This window comes from Nicotiana sylvestris, chromosome 2 (genome assembly GCF_000393655.2).
Source record: "Nicotiana sylvestris chromosome 2, ASM39365v2, whole genome shotgun sequence".
NCBI classification, from domain to species: domain Eukaryota; kingdom Viridiplantae; phylum Streptophyta; class Magnoliopsida; order Solanales; family Solanaceae; genus Nicotiana; species Nicotiana sylvestris.
In genome coordinates, this window is record NC_091058.1 from 161,098,806 (window position 1) to 161,114,736 (window position 15,931).

Genomic DNA, 15,931 nt, shown 5'->3' on the forward strand with positions numbered 1-15,931 from the left:
TATCAAACACCTTAGTTTGAAATCATTTTGGTAAATAATCCATGTAGGATATCAATTTGATATTGGCCGGTTAACAAAAATCTAGCTTTGAACTCGCAGACATTGGATTAGAAGTAATTCACAGTTTTGTAGTTGTTGAATCTTTAAGTAACAAAGACCCGCGAATTTTAGGCAAACATGGTAATCCTTAACTTGTAGAATTAGCGGGTTTAACATATTTGAAGAATAAATATAGCAAGGCTAAGAATATTAATTCAATAGGCATGAGTCGAATAAAAAATGAGTTAATATTGGAGTTCAATATTCTTTCGAAAGAGTATTAGTAATTAAGGTTAATTGTAGAGACAATTTTAATAGAAAAGATGTAGGCATTTTAGGATTATTCTTTTAAAATAAATGAGATGAGCCTCACCTAATAAAACACACAAATTGCGGGGCCCTCAATAAATGTTTAATTAAAGTTACTTAGACTTTGGGATGAGCCGTTTAGCAAAATTCCACGGCCTTACCCAGAAATAATAATACGCTAATTGCTTTAGGTGCGCATTTTGATAATCTTACCTTCTTAAACTCGGGTGCGTATTTCATGCGACCCAAATCCAAATCCCAAAATATTGAATAAAAATGTGTTCCGGACTGCGGGTGCATTTCATGTGACGTAATCCAAAGACGTGTTTTTAAACAATGTTCACAATCTTGTAAAAATAATAATAATAATAATAATAATTATGAAAGCGGTAAAAAGATAAAATTTGCACATAAGTTCATATTTGTATAAAATCAGATAATCAAGCCGAATATAACAGTTGAGTGACCGTGCTATAACCACGGAACTCGGGAATGCCTAACACCTTCTCCCGGGTTAACAGAATTCCTTATCCGGATTTCTGGTGCGCAGACTGTAATATGGAGTCATTCTTTTCCTCGATTCGGGATTAAATTGGTGACTTGGGACACCCTAAATCTCCCAAGTGGCGACTCTGAAATAAATAAATAAATCTCGTTTCGATTGTCCTTTAATTAGAAAAAACTCCTTCACCCCTCGCGGAGGCGGAAAAAGGAGGTGTGACATGAGGTGACGAGTACTTATGCGTTGTTGTCGGGTTTAAGCATGTGGGTGAGACTGATTTCTTGTAATTATTGCTTTCTTTGATCATGTTATCCATGTTTATACTAGTTATTGTTAAATTGATCGTTCTTATCATGTCTACGGATTTTTGGTAATAATTGAGTATTGATTTCAAAGTTGAGATTGGTATTGTGGAACCAAATGTTGAAGTAAGGCTTGTTCTTGTTATTCTACCTCCCTGTTGTTAATTGCTCATTGCTTTATGGTAAAGGAGAGTGTTAATGCACGAAGGGTGATATTGTACCATATTGTAAGTGTTAATGCACGAAGGGTGATTCCGTGCCATGTTATGAGAGTTAATGCACGAAGGGTGACGTCGTGTCATATCTATTGATTTATATTGTGAGATTGAGAGTAAAAGCACGAAGGACGATGTTGTGCAGTTTCATTGTTTCACTGTGAGCTTGAGAGTAAAAGCGCGAAAGGTGATGTCATGCACTTTTCCTTACTATGTTTAATTATTTTCACTGGTCAAAGGAATATTGATTGTCCTCATTATCATTTCTGCTGAAATTTCCATACCTTGTATCCCCTTTGCCATGTTCCCCTCCCGATATTACTTGTCTAGCCCTTATTTGTTGTTATTTTGTACATATACTATTAACAGCACAAGTTTATTATGTAGGTGTCTTGTCATAGCCTCGTCACTACTTCGTCGAGGTTAGGCTCCACACTTACGAGTACATGAGGTCGGTTGTACTCATACCACACTCTGTACTTCTTGTGCAGATTTTGGTACCGGCCCTAGCTAATCGTGAGGTTAGCAGCTGGACTTGCTCGTTGGAGACCCAAGGTAGATCTGTTAGCGTCCGCAGACCTGGAGTCCCTTCCTAGTTTCTTATTTGTACTGTTTCATCTCTTTTAGAACAGTTGTATTTTCTTTCAGACTTTATTTGTAGTAAATCTTAGAGGCTCGTGATCGTGGCACCACATCCGAATTGTATCAACTATTATGGGTTTTATGTTATTCCGCAAATTTGGTTTTAGCTTCTATTTAGCTTAATTGTTTCTGTTGTTAAAATTGACTGAAGATGACTTAAGAATCATCTAACGTTGTTTTGCCTAGCAAATGAAATGTTAGGTACCATCATGATCCCGAAGGAAAAAATTCCGGATCGTGACATATGTTTACCTGTTTCCTCATTTATAATTTTCGACTTGAATGGAACAAGTAAATTTAAACCCTTTTTTTGGGCATAAAGACCTTTATTGAAAAGAAATCTAATTCGAAGACCTTTAATGCCTCTTGCCCCTTCCTACTTGCTCTCTTATTAGCCTTTCTCAAATCCTTATAAAAACATTCTTTATATATGATTTTTCTAATTAAACCTTGAGTTAGCCATTTTTCCTACACATATTATAATACAAACTTATTTATTCGTTTTAACTAAAATTTATTAATTACCGGGACTAATTAGGTTTTATTTACAAATAATATATGTATTTTCTTAAAAGACTCACCATGATTAGTGTCTTGAATTAAGGGATTCATTATATTATTTTCTTTATTTCCTCTTCTCTCTCCCTTTTTTTCTGCCGCCTCCCTTCCTCTTTTTCTATTGTCATCTCTCCTCTCTTTCCAATAGGCCTGCGCATTAGCAGAAAATTACCATCATGCAATCATGTTTGAATTTTATTTGTTTTCTTATGTCTTTTGTGCCATTACAGTTTAAGAATGTTGAAGATGTTCAATACTATTTGATAAACCATATTGATCCTTACACTTAACTTTTATCATATCAAGTCAATTCTCGAATCAACACCATAAATTAAATGGATGGAAAATGATATTATAATAGGCTTATTATGAGGCGGATGAATTGTGATGACTAAAAAATCATCCTCAATTTTGTATTGGTGGAAAATAAACCTGCTATGTGGACTAATACTACAATAATATGTGTCAAGAGAGTTGAAGTGACAAAGAGGAATGCCGTGAACAGAAGATGTGAGCAACACCCATAAGATCACTTGTGAAGATATCGTGCTTTTTTGTATCGAGTTGAACAGAAGAAAATAGGTACGGGGTTGATAATTAAGATCATTGAACGCCACAAATATGGAAAGGTCATTAATAGTTATGAATATGGAAAGGAATAAGTTAAATCCCTGATTATACGCGATTTGCTCTTATTGCCTCAACTGTTACAAATCACGCACATAACGGGCTATTACTGTAATAAATAATAGTAACGGGCAGGAGCTAAGTAAGGTAAAAGATCACAAATTATAATGTTATATAAACTTATTTCCATAAACTTGTATCCCATCAAAAAATGTGCTAAGTTGTACTGTCAATTATCAATAATCTTATTACTCTCTATTATTAGAAAAATTGTGCTTTCCTACTGTGAAAAAATCGGCAATCATCAATAAGATTTCTATTACCTTATTCTAAATTTAAATCTTTATTATCGCTATGCTTTTTTCATATCAATTATATTTAGAAAAGTGAAGTAAATTGGTTATTAGAATCTCGAATTATTCTATTTATTTGTTTTAATAACGAGTACTATTTTTCGGTTAAAAAAATTAGTTCTGTTACTAAAAACTCTAATAATCATTTCACTTTCTATTTATATATTTTATTTGTAGCAATAAATTATTTATGGAACTGACCAAATTACTCAGCAGGGGAACAGACAAGGGGGATCTCCTCAACACAATTTACCCACACATTCTCCATAATGCTCACAAGATATCTCATCGGTCAGATCTACAAATCGTAACACTGAGTTGCGGAATGAATAGCAATCAGGATTACAAGATGAGTTGAGAAATTTATTGCTCAGCAGATTGGTGAAGCCTTACGGGCCTTAACAGGTGACGTACCAAGTATAGTTTCAGCCCCACCACCAATCAACACAACTGTGAAAAATCCCAATTCAAGGCTTAAAAACTCAAAAAGTGGGGAATTTCCAAATAGTTTTGGAGCGGGGGGTTCAGGTAAGCCGAATAATTCTAATTTACAAAATCTAGGTCTAACCTTGCAGAAATAACTCAAGGATCAAAATAAATGGATAGAACAAATACCGAGTGTACCACCGCTAATCAAACATATGGATATGAATAAATATTCGCGACAACCATAGACATAAAGCACAATACCATTACCGATATCAAAGAAGTTCAAAACGATGGATATTCCTAAGTATGATGGAACTTCCAAACCACGAGATCATGTGATCGCATTTCCATAGGAGTCAAAGGCAATAATTTGACTTAGCCAAAATTGAATCGATGACGATGAAGAAATTTGGTGAAACCTTTACAAAGGAATACTAACATGATATTCTCTTTTTTATCTAAAAAGCTCAATTAACTCGATTGTTGAGCTTATATATTCATTTACTAAAGCACATACGAGAGCTCAAAAAGTAGAAAAGAGAATGGAAGATATCTTTAAAATACAACAAGAAAGTACAAAATTACTTAGAGAGTTTGTAGAGAGCTTCCAACGAGAAAGGATGTTGTTAACCTGCGCACTTGATAATTGGGCAACGATGGCATTTTCAAGCAATTTGAATGATAGAAGCTCAGAATCCACGAGAAGATTGCAGGAAAGTTTGCGAGAATTTCCAGTAACACTTAGAATGATGTTTATAACATATAAAATACGAAGCTTTGAATAGAAGAAGATACAGTATCTCAACAAAAGGTAGAGGACAAGTTTGGGCCTAGAAGATATAAATCAAAACAAATAAATGGAAAAAATAGATACGAACCTTACATGGGACCAAAAAAACGAGATCATATGCCAAAATCGGAAACGGCTCAATCTGATCAAAGGTCAAGGCAAAAGAAGGTAGGTTCTTCTTCTGAGTTCAAAGAATAGATATGGTGAGAAATAATGAACAGAGTCCTCGATCAAAATTATCACATTTTAATTTCAACATAAGTACTTCAGAGTTAGTAGTAGTGTTGAGAGAAATGGAGACAAGGTACGGTGGTCCAAAAAAATGAGATCAGATCCTAGCAAAAGAAGTTAGAAATTTTGATGTGAATTTCATAATGATCATGGGCATAGAACAACGGATTGTAGGCTCCAAGAAGAAGTTAATTATCAATTAAAGAAACACAATCTCACTGATATATTTAGTGAGAAAGGTAAACAATCTTATATAAAGAACACGAATAAATAATCGAAGCCTCCATCACCAAAAGAGGACAATGAATGTTATAACTGGATGTGAGAAAGCCAATGGAGGTAACATATACAACGGTAGAGAGAACAACTAAAATATCCGTAACTCATGGGAAACGTATTTGGCATGTCTTAGAAGGAGAGAGAAGTAATTTTGGTGATAAAAGATACAGATGGCTTGTTTATACCTCACAATGATTTATTGGTAATTTCTCTACTTGCTCATAATAATAATGTGAAACGCGTTTTGATTGATCCAAGTAGCTCAGTAAATATTATATTGCTACGAATGGTGTCGCACCCCTTTTTCTCGCGAAATTGGGTTTCGACGTTGACAACTCTTTTTAAAGGAAGGTGTTTTTTTAAAAAAAGAGTCTCCACCTAACGGATTAAGGTGCGTTAGGGCATTTATTTGCAGATAACTCTGTTTAATCAGTTTGCGCCACCAGAGATCGAGTAAGGGCTCAAATTACTTCGAGAGGAATGAGTCAGACACCCCTTGAGGTCCACAATAGTGGGTCCCGACTGAACTTAACTTATGTAAATTAGTCTAATAAAGAAAGTGAAGGAATCATTTAATAGGGATGGGGGTCCTAAGTTTTTAGCCTATAGGATCACCTCGTGCAACATAAATAATACTTTGTAACTCCCCCAAGATGGAGGTGTTACTCATATTATTTAGCGGGCACAGACTATTATCTCCTGATACCCGATTACTATCTTTGAGTTTTTACCTAAAGCGCTCTGATCAATTCTAACTCGTGTCATATGCGTGCACTACCTGTCCCTTACCTAGGGTGGAGGCATTGGGACCTCTATTTTTTGGATGGTTCTAGACTCAACCTAGGTTGCTCAAAATTATAAAACTAAGCGACATACAAAACATATAGGACTTTTCATTCAAAAGCAGATAAAGGCTCACTTCAGTCTCCACACATAAGGCAACAAATGCACGCAAAACATATTGGCGTATTGACAGTTTTGATAGTTAAAGGTATTAGATCCTATAGACATGATTTCTACGTGACTCTGGATTTTAAACATGCTAACAGTTTATGCAAAGCATCTCTAGGTAGTTCTATAATTGACTATTGATTTCAATTAGAGCATTTGAACTTATAGGCAGGTTATCTAAGTGATTTAATCGACAACGGACAACAGAGAAACTCAGAATTATTACTTATCCTATAGGCATGCTTTCTAGTGGTATGCAAATTTCCAGTTTTAGTAGTTGACACAAATAATAGTTATCCCTATGGTTCTACTTTTAGTGATTGAGTCTGTTTATTAATTCCTAAAGACATGTATATTAATTAGGCGATTGTGAAAACTGATTAAAGCCTATAAACATGATTTCCAAAGAAACAGATCTGAGTATGATGTAATGTAAACTAATTATCGCATTTCCTAAGGGCATGGTACCTAAATATGCGAAACAAAGCAGACAGTATACTCGTAAAATTTATTTGAACTAGAATAAAATCCCTATAGGTAGGTTTTCTAACATGAGAGGGCAAACATAAGCATTTAGACAAATTTTAGCACACAATTTCTGGACATAAAACCTATAGGCATGTTATCTACCCACAAAATATCAAATAAAATCATTTCCCAATTTTATTATCACTCCCAATCGGTATTACAAATAATTATTACAGACCGGAATCAACTGAATGAATTACAAAGTGTGTAAACTATAGGAAGCCTTCATCAAGCCTAAAACATTATCTGGATGGGCCAGGCACTTCAATTCACAACTTCTCCATAGCTAGTGTTCATAGAACCATAAAGTGATTGACTCACTTCTGTTTTAAAGTATAAGCATACCAAGCCCAGTACTCTAGTGTGTCAGAGTTCCCAAGGGCTTCATACACCCCGGGCAGTGCTCACACTAGAGTGAAAAATCAGAACCAATTCAAGGGAAGATTAGAGACCAAATCCTTGTGTGTCAGAGTTCACGAGGGTCTCATAGGAACACTGAGCAATGCTCACACCAAGAAGGCCAAGGACGGTATTCAGATTAGCAAGGAATAGGTTCAGAATAGTGCAGAACAGGATTAGGAATCATACTTAGGAATAGAGTCACACACAGAAACAGAGACAAACACTTCAAAACTAATAAGTTTTTGAAATTAACAAGTTTGAAACTTTAGCAAGGGACCAAGACATACTTCACAAAGACAGTAAAGAATTCAGATTAAGCTAAGTTATATAAGAAAGTCACTAACCAATCATGAATCAAACAACGTACTAGTTATAAGTGAACTAAGAGCATAGTGAGCATAGAATCAGTGGAATAACATGTTAACAAATTTGAGCAATGAGTCTAATAACAGTAGCATATTGAACAATTGAAATGGTAAAGAAGTTTCAGTGACTTACTAGTTTAGATGAAACAGAAAGTAGCTAAGTAATGCAGCAAAGATCATCAACAATAGCAAACAACAAGAAGATTTCTAGCCTTGGCTTCCAGCCGGCCAAGAATCAAAGAAGAATAGAATAATTGTATAGAGTATAGAGTTTTAATAGTGAGAATAGTTTCGAGTTCTCAGTCTTGTCCTAGGGGAAAGAGGGGAGGGGTTTAAATAGCATTAGACTACGGTCCATTAATAAGATAATAATCAAACAAGGAAAGCTAATAATTAATTAAAGAAGTAAAACTCCGAATATTATTTAAGGTAAGCCAGCAATAACAGTACATAGACACGTGAAATATGCAATCACATTAATTTAGGAAATCAAACAAGCCTGGGAATCAAAGACTCTTAGGTAACAATTAAAGCCAAGAGTCATAAATAGATAGATAGAATCAGCAAGAAGTAAAGAATCGGAACCCTAATTCTAGGGTAAGTAAAATAGTCAGAAATAACCAAAGGAATAACACAGATGCACATAGATACACGAGAACATTAAAGAGAAAATACTCAGAATTAAGGAACCATAACAGATTAGAAAAGATCTAAGTCTTAATTTTGGGCGAGTAGAATCACAATAGCATGCACATAGACAGGTATACGGAACATTAAAGAAGATATTCAACCAAACAAATTGTACCAGAACAGATCTTAAAAGATCTGAGCCCTAATTTTAGGGCAAATGAGATTAGTTAGAAAACTTTAGAAAACATCACAAAAAAGGCATATAGACGGATATCAGAGAAGGTACTTAACAAAAATAGAACCATAACAGATCTTTGAAAAGATCTGGGCCCTAATTTTTAGGGCGAGTGAATTAGGTAGAAAACTTTTAACGAAAAGTCACAAAAATATTCATAGATAGACATGCGGAAACAAAAATAAGAACAAAATCTCAGCAGATCTTAAAATATTTAAACCCTAGCTTTAGGGTAAATAAAGAATAAAGAAAATCTTATAGATTCGTACCCCAAAAAGATGAAGAATGAACATAGATAAAAGAGGGGAAGATTCGAACCAGATTTGGTTCGGAAATAGGGAAATCGACTTGCCATATTAGGCAAGCTATTAGGTTATACCATAATCGTGTAGCCAATAACGAGATAAGCTCAATAAGGTAAGAAGATCATCAATAGATTCCATATCTGGTTGGAATCGAAGGGAGATTTGGTGACGACGTTAGGGTTTCAGAGACGAAGATAGGAAAAAGTTCGAGAGAGTATAGAGGTGGCAAGGTTTTGGGAATGAGAAGTAAGGGTTGGGGGGTTAGATTAAAAAAGGGAAGGGGTAACATGGACTGTTGATCTCAGAGATCAACGTCCACGATTAAAGGAGGTTCTAGGTTGAGTAATTTAATTGGGTAAGTGTTATTTGGTTTGGTCTGGAGCGGACTGGTCTAGGATTTTAAGTAGTTGGGTTGGGGTAATTGGGATAGGTTTGAAAATGATTAAGGAAAATGGGCAATTATTTAAATACCCAATTAAATTAGTAAATAATTCATAAGAAAATGATAAATAAATAGTAAAAATATTATTTGTGCATAAAAATGATTAATAACAATTATTTAACACTCTAATAATATAAAAAGTTATTTTTTGCATAAATAAAATTATAAGTATATATAGGCTATTATGGCAAAATGTGCAATTCTAGCCTAAAAATGCAAATGTATTTATGACAAATATGTTAAAAATATTTAAAACTTAATCCGAGTGTAGATGATGAAATTAGATGATAAAAATCATTATAAAATAATTTCTGATGCAATTAATGAATATTTATATAGTAAAATGTAGGAATAAATTGATATAAAACCCTTTTAAATTATAGAAAATTATGAAAAATGCTTGTATATGTTTAAAAGTCAAGTGATGGTGCATATGCACTATTTTGAAAGTATATATGTATATTTTAAAAATATGAGAGAAAAATTAGGTATCAACAGTTGCCCCTCTTTGCCGGGAAGGATGAAAAAGTTGTCGAGTAAAGAAATGATGACCGATTTTGACCGAATAGAGTGATTTGAAAAACAAATAGGCCGCACTCTGGCTTTTGAGCTGCCTACATATCCCTGATTTTACAAGAATCAGGCCATGTGTAGTTCTGGATCCAGCGATGAACGAAATCGGGGGAATTGTTATAGGAACAGTCGTGTGTTTCGGTAAGGTTCTTTTAAGTAAGATAGTATCAGATGAATTTATGCGGAGTCACAAAAGTGAATTTGAGATGTTATGGATGTATCAGAGGGAAGATATCTGAATGGTCATAGTGTAAAAGTGAGTAATTAATTGGAGTCGATTACGTCTAAAATAATGGCAGGGTGTGAGTGGTAGGAGCAGAAATCGAAGCGATGGTTGCTCCTGTTCGGAAAAAGGTTACCTCTTGAATTACCTGCAAAACTTAAAACACGATGCACGCAAATATATATATATATATATATATATATATATATATATAGGTTATTTAGACAATTTAAACATGATGCAAATTCCCTTCGGACCCTGAAGATTATCTTCGGACGGTGAGGATGATGTCCTTAGACCATGACGTCCTGAGCCATGAATTGTGAGATAAGGGATTCTCAGGCCATGAAATGATGTTCTCGGGCCATGAGAATGGTACCTCTGAACCATGACACCTTTGAATAATGATGTGCAGTATTGAGAGATCCTTAGGCCATGAGATGGTGCCTTCAGGCTATGAGGATGATGCATTCGGACTACGAAACCTTCAGATAGAGGCATGATGATGGATCATATAAGCAAAACAAGACAGAGCTTAGTCTTGCATAGGATCGGGACAGAGCTTAGCTCCGAAAAAGGCAAAATAGTGCTAGGTTTCGGATAGTGTAACATTCAACATTAGACACGGAAAGGCAAAGCTAGCCATATGCAGTTGGGGAGGCAGGGCTTAGCCTCATGCAAGGAAAGGAGACAATATTTAGTCTCATGAGGTGGAAGGCAATGCTTAGCCTTATGCAATTGGGGAGGTAGAGCTTAGCCTCATGCAATAAGAGGAGACAGGGCTTAGTCTCGTGCAATGGAAGGCAGTGCTTAGCCTTATGAAAATGAGGAGGCAGGGCTTAGCCTCATACAAGATTTAAGATAGGGCTTAGTCTCATGCAAGGAAAGGCAGTTCTTAGCCTTATGCAAATGGGAGGCAGGGCTTAGCCTCATGCAAGAAAGGGAGACAATTCTTAGTCTCATGCAATAGAAGGCAGTTCTTAGCCTTATGCAAATGGGAGGCAGGGCTTAGCCTCATGCAAGAAAGGAGACAATGATTAGTCTCATGCAAGGAAATGCAGCGCTTAGCCTTATGCAAATGAAAAGGCAGGGCTTAGCCTCGTGTAAGATTTGAGACAGTGCTTAGTCTCATGCACGGATTGAGAGATAATGCTGGCAATCTTAGCCTTATGCAAATGAAGAGGTAGGTCTTAGCCTCATGCGAGAAGAGGAGATAGGGCTTAGTCTCGTGCAATGGAAGGCAGTACTTAGCCTTATGCAAATGAGGAGGCAGGGCTTAGCCTCATGCAAGATTTGAGACAGAGCTTAGTCTCATGCAAGGAAAGGCAATGCTTAGCCTTATGCTAATGGGAGGCAATTCTTAGCCTTATGCAAGAAAGGGAGACAATGCTTAGTCTCATGCAATGGAAGGCAGTGCTTAGCCTTATGCAAATGGGAGGCGGGCTTAGCCTTATGCAAGAAAGGGAAACAATGCTTAGTCACATGCAAGGAAAGACAGTTCTTAGCCTTATGCAAATGGGAGGCAGGGCTTAGCCTCATGCAAGAAAGGGAGACAATGCTTAGTCTCATTCAAGGAAAGGCAGTGCTTAGCCTTATGCAAATGGGAGGCAGGGCTTAGCCTCTTGCAAGAATGGGAGACAATGCTTAGTCTCATGCAATGAATACATAGAAAGTAGGAGCAAAATATTTCTTAGTTGGAGATATATTTGTGTTTGGCAGGCTTGTCGTTATGAAGATAGTGATTCTGATGTGTTTAAGCATTCACAAATATTCCCCGTTCCTGCATCCAAAGAAAATTTGTGAGTTTTATGAGGGAAAGGTTGGTTCATGTCTTTGCCTTCTTGTTTCGCTTTGCTTTGCTCCGAGGATCCTGTTCGAGTTACCCTGGGTAACATCTGGCTACCATAGAAAATAAAGTTTTCGAAAAGTATGCATGCATTCGATAGACAGTTATTTTATAACATAGTAGTTTAAAATATCGAGTAAATTAAATGAGCCGATGACTGTGACATTTTTAGAGACATTGCGACTTCTTTGCACTAGAATTTTGTGGGTCCTCCTCAAAATTCTGCCCAAGTTTAGCAAGTGATTCACTAGCTGTTTTGCATGTGACGAAGTTTGTTGAACTTACTCTGGAATTTTGAGAATCCTTCTCAAAATTCTACCCTAGTTACTTAACCGATTCTCTTGCTATCTTGCATATGATGACATCGGCTGGACCTGCTCCATAATTTGAGGGTCCTCCTCAAAATTCTGCCCCAGTTTTCTGGTTGTGGGGAAAATGAAACTTTTATTGTGATGTGACTGAACCCACATAGCTGCCTACGTATCCCCTCTCAAATGGGAATCAGGTCAAGCGTAGTTCAGTTACATCAGATGAGGAAATGTAAACAATTTAAATATAGTATCTCTTGACTGCATCCGAATTGATAGGCTTTGGCCAAACTTCTCTGTCCATTTCTGCGAGTATGAGTGCTCCTCCTGTTAGTACCCTGTAGACCATGTAGGGCCCTTGCCAGTTGGGCGAAAACTTACCTTTGGCTTCATCTTGATGCGGGAAGATTCTTTTTCAACACCAGCTGCCCCGGTGCGAATTGTCTAGGTTTGACCCTTTTGTCGAAAGCTCTAGACATTTTGTACTGATAAAGTTGACCATGACATACTGCATTTATTTTTTTCGGTCGATAAGAGCCAATTGTTCATAGCGACTCATTATCCATTATGCATCGCTGAGTTCTGCTTCCTGTATAATTCTCAAAGAAGGAATTTTGACCTCAGCGGGAATGACAACTTCAGTATTGTAAACTAGCATGTAGGGAGTTACTCTGGTGGATGTGTGAACTGTGGTACGATATCCCAATAAGGCAAATGGTAATTTCTCGTGCCATTATTTGTGGTTGTCTACCATTTTCCTCATAATTTTCTTGATGTTTTTGTTGGCGGCTTCCACAGCTCCATTCATTTGATGTCTATATGCTATGGAATTCTTATGCTTGATCTTGAAGATTTTGCACATGGCTTTCATTTGATCACTATTGAGATTAGTGTCATTGTCAGCGATGATGGATTCTGGTACCCCGAATCGGCAAACAATATGATCCCTGACAAAATCTGCGATGACTTTCTGGGTTATTGCCTTGTAAGATGCAACTTCAACCCATTTTGTGAAGTAGTCTACGGCTACCAAGACGAACTTGTGCCCGTTTGAAGCGGCGAGCTCAATTGAACCGATGACATCTATTCCCTAGGCGGCAAAAGGCCAAGGTGCGCTTGTTGCATTAAGTTCATTTGGTGGCACCCTTATCATATTTGCATGTACCTAACATTGGCGACACTTTTGGACATACCTGATGCAGTCTGTTTCCATAGTCATCCAAAAGTATCCTACTCTTAGTATCTTCTTGGCTAGAACGAAACCATTCATGTATGGCCCGCAGGTTCCAGCGTGTATTTCCTCGAGCAATCTGGAAGCTTCTTTGGTGTCAACACATCGTAATAATCCTAGGCCTGGAGTCCTTCTTTACAGAATTCCTCCACTTTGGAAGAAATGATTGGATAATCTCCGGAGCGTGCGTTTCTGAGTATGATTTGCATGCTCCGGGTATTCTCTTTTCGGCAAGTATTCCTTGATATCATGGTACCATTGATTTCCGTTCGTTTCTTCTTCAACATGAGTACAATAAGATGGATGACTATGGATCCTTACTAGAATGGGATCAATCAAATTCTTATCCCGATGTTGTATCATGGAAGACAAAGTAGCCAGTGTGTCTGCAAACTCGTTCTGGACTCTTGGAACATGTTTAAATTCTATCTTCATAAACCTCTTCATTAGTTCTTGCACATGATATTGGTATGGTTGTATCTTAGTATTCTTTGTAGCCCATTCTCCTTGAACCTAATGTATCAGAAGATCTAAATTACCAATTACCAGCAACTCTTGTATATTCATGTCGATGGCCAAATTGAGCCCTATGATGCAAGCCTCATATTCTTTCATATTGTTGGTGTACAGAAACCTAAGCTTTGCAGATACCGGATAATGCTGACCTATCTCTAACACCAAAACTACTCCAATACCCACTCCTTTGAAATTTGTAGCTCCGTCGAAAAATACTCTCCAACCGTCGTAGGCTTTGGTAATATCTTCTCCTACAAATGACACTTCTTCATTGGGGAAATACGTTTTCAATGGCTCATATTCCCCTCCCACAGGATTTTCTACGAGGTGATCTGCTAAAGTCTGTCCCTTGACCGACTTATGAGTCACACAGACAATATCAAGCTCACTCAACAATATCTGCCATTTGGCTAGTTTCCCTATAGGAATTGGTTTCTGAAAGATGTATTTCAGAGGATCCATCCTTGATATGAGATATGTAGTGTAGGCGGAGAAGTAGTGCCTCAATTTTTGAGATATCCACATCAAAGCGCAGAAGGTACGTTCCAACAAAGAATACTGTGCATCATAAGGTGTGAACTTCTTACTCAAGTAATATATGGCCTGCTCTTTTCTTCCCATCTCGTCATGTTGTCCCAAAACACAACCGAAAACTCCATCCAGTACGGATAAATAAAGTAGCAGAGGTCTACCAGGTTCCGGTGGGACCAAGACTGGTGGCGTGGATAGGTATTTCTTGATTATGTCAAAGGTTATGACATTCTTCACTCCATTTTGTTGCAACATCTTTCTTCAGCATTTTATAATTGGCTCACAGATCACGGTCGATTGTGCTATGAATCGGCTGATGTAATTGAGATGCCCCAAGAAGCTCATCACATCTTTCTTGCTCTTCGGAGGCGGAAAATCTTGTATGTCTTTGACCTTTGAAGGGTCCAATTCAATCCCTCGGTGAATGACGATGAAACCTAGCAATTTTCCAGCAGGGACTCCGAAGACACACTTTGCAGGATTCAGTTTCAGATTGTACCTTCAAAGCCGATTAAAGAATTTCCTTAAATCTGCTATATGATCTGCACTTCTTCTGGATTTGCTGATGACATCATCTACATTTATCTCTATTTCTTTGTGAATCATGTCATGGAAAATGGTCGTCATGGTTCTCATATAAGTGGCCCCAGCATTCTTCAGGCCAAACGATATCATTTTGTAACAATACATTCCCCATAGAGTGATAAATGCTATTTTCTCGGCATCTTCCTCATCCATCCAGATCTTATGGTATCGCTCGAAGCAATCCACAAAGGATTGGAGTTCATAATTGGCACAATTATCAATCAATATGTGTATATTGGGCAATGGGAAATCATCTTTGGGCCTTGCTTGTTTAAATATCGATAGTCGACACATATTTTGACCTTCCATCCATCTTTGGAACGTTGGCCAACCATGTAGGATATTTGACCACTCTAAGAACTTTGGCTTTAATCTGCTTGGTGACTTCTTCTTTAATTTTCAGGCTCATATCAGGTTTGAACTTTCTGAGTTTCTGTTTTGCAGGTGGACACATCGGATCGGTAGGTAGTTTATGAGCCACTATAGGCGTGCTCAAACCAGTCATATCATCATAAGACCATGCAAAAATGTCCTCATACTCCTTCAGGAAACAGGTGTATTCTTCTTTTTATGATGGTGACAAATTGATACTTATGCGGGTTTCTTTGACTATTTCAGAATCTCCCAAGTTGACTATCTCAGTTTCATCCAGGTTAGACTTAGGCTTATTCCCAAAATTCTCAACTTCTCTGACAATTTCCTCAGGGATTATATCCTTTTCTTCTACTTCTTTTGAATCACTATCCTTATGTTGCATTGTTTCATTACATGTCACAGTCATTGGTTCATCAGGATAAGTAATAATAATGCTGTAGAGGAAAAATGTAAAAGATAATAACAAATACCAAAATAACAATGCATTAATTAAATCTTGAAGACATCAAAACAGGTACGACTCGATGGCTCGAGCAATTATTTCGAAACAAAATGCATCTTAAAACAAAATACTAGAAATATCTTAAATGCTTGAAATTGCTTTTTTTT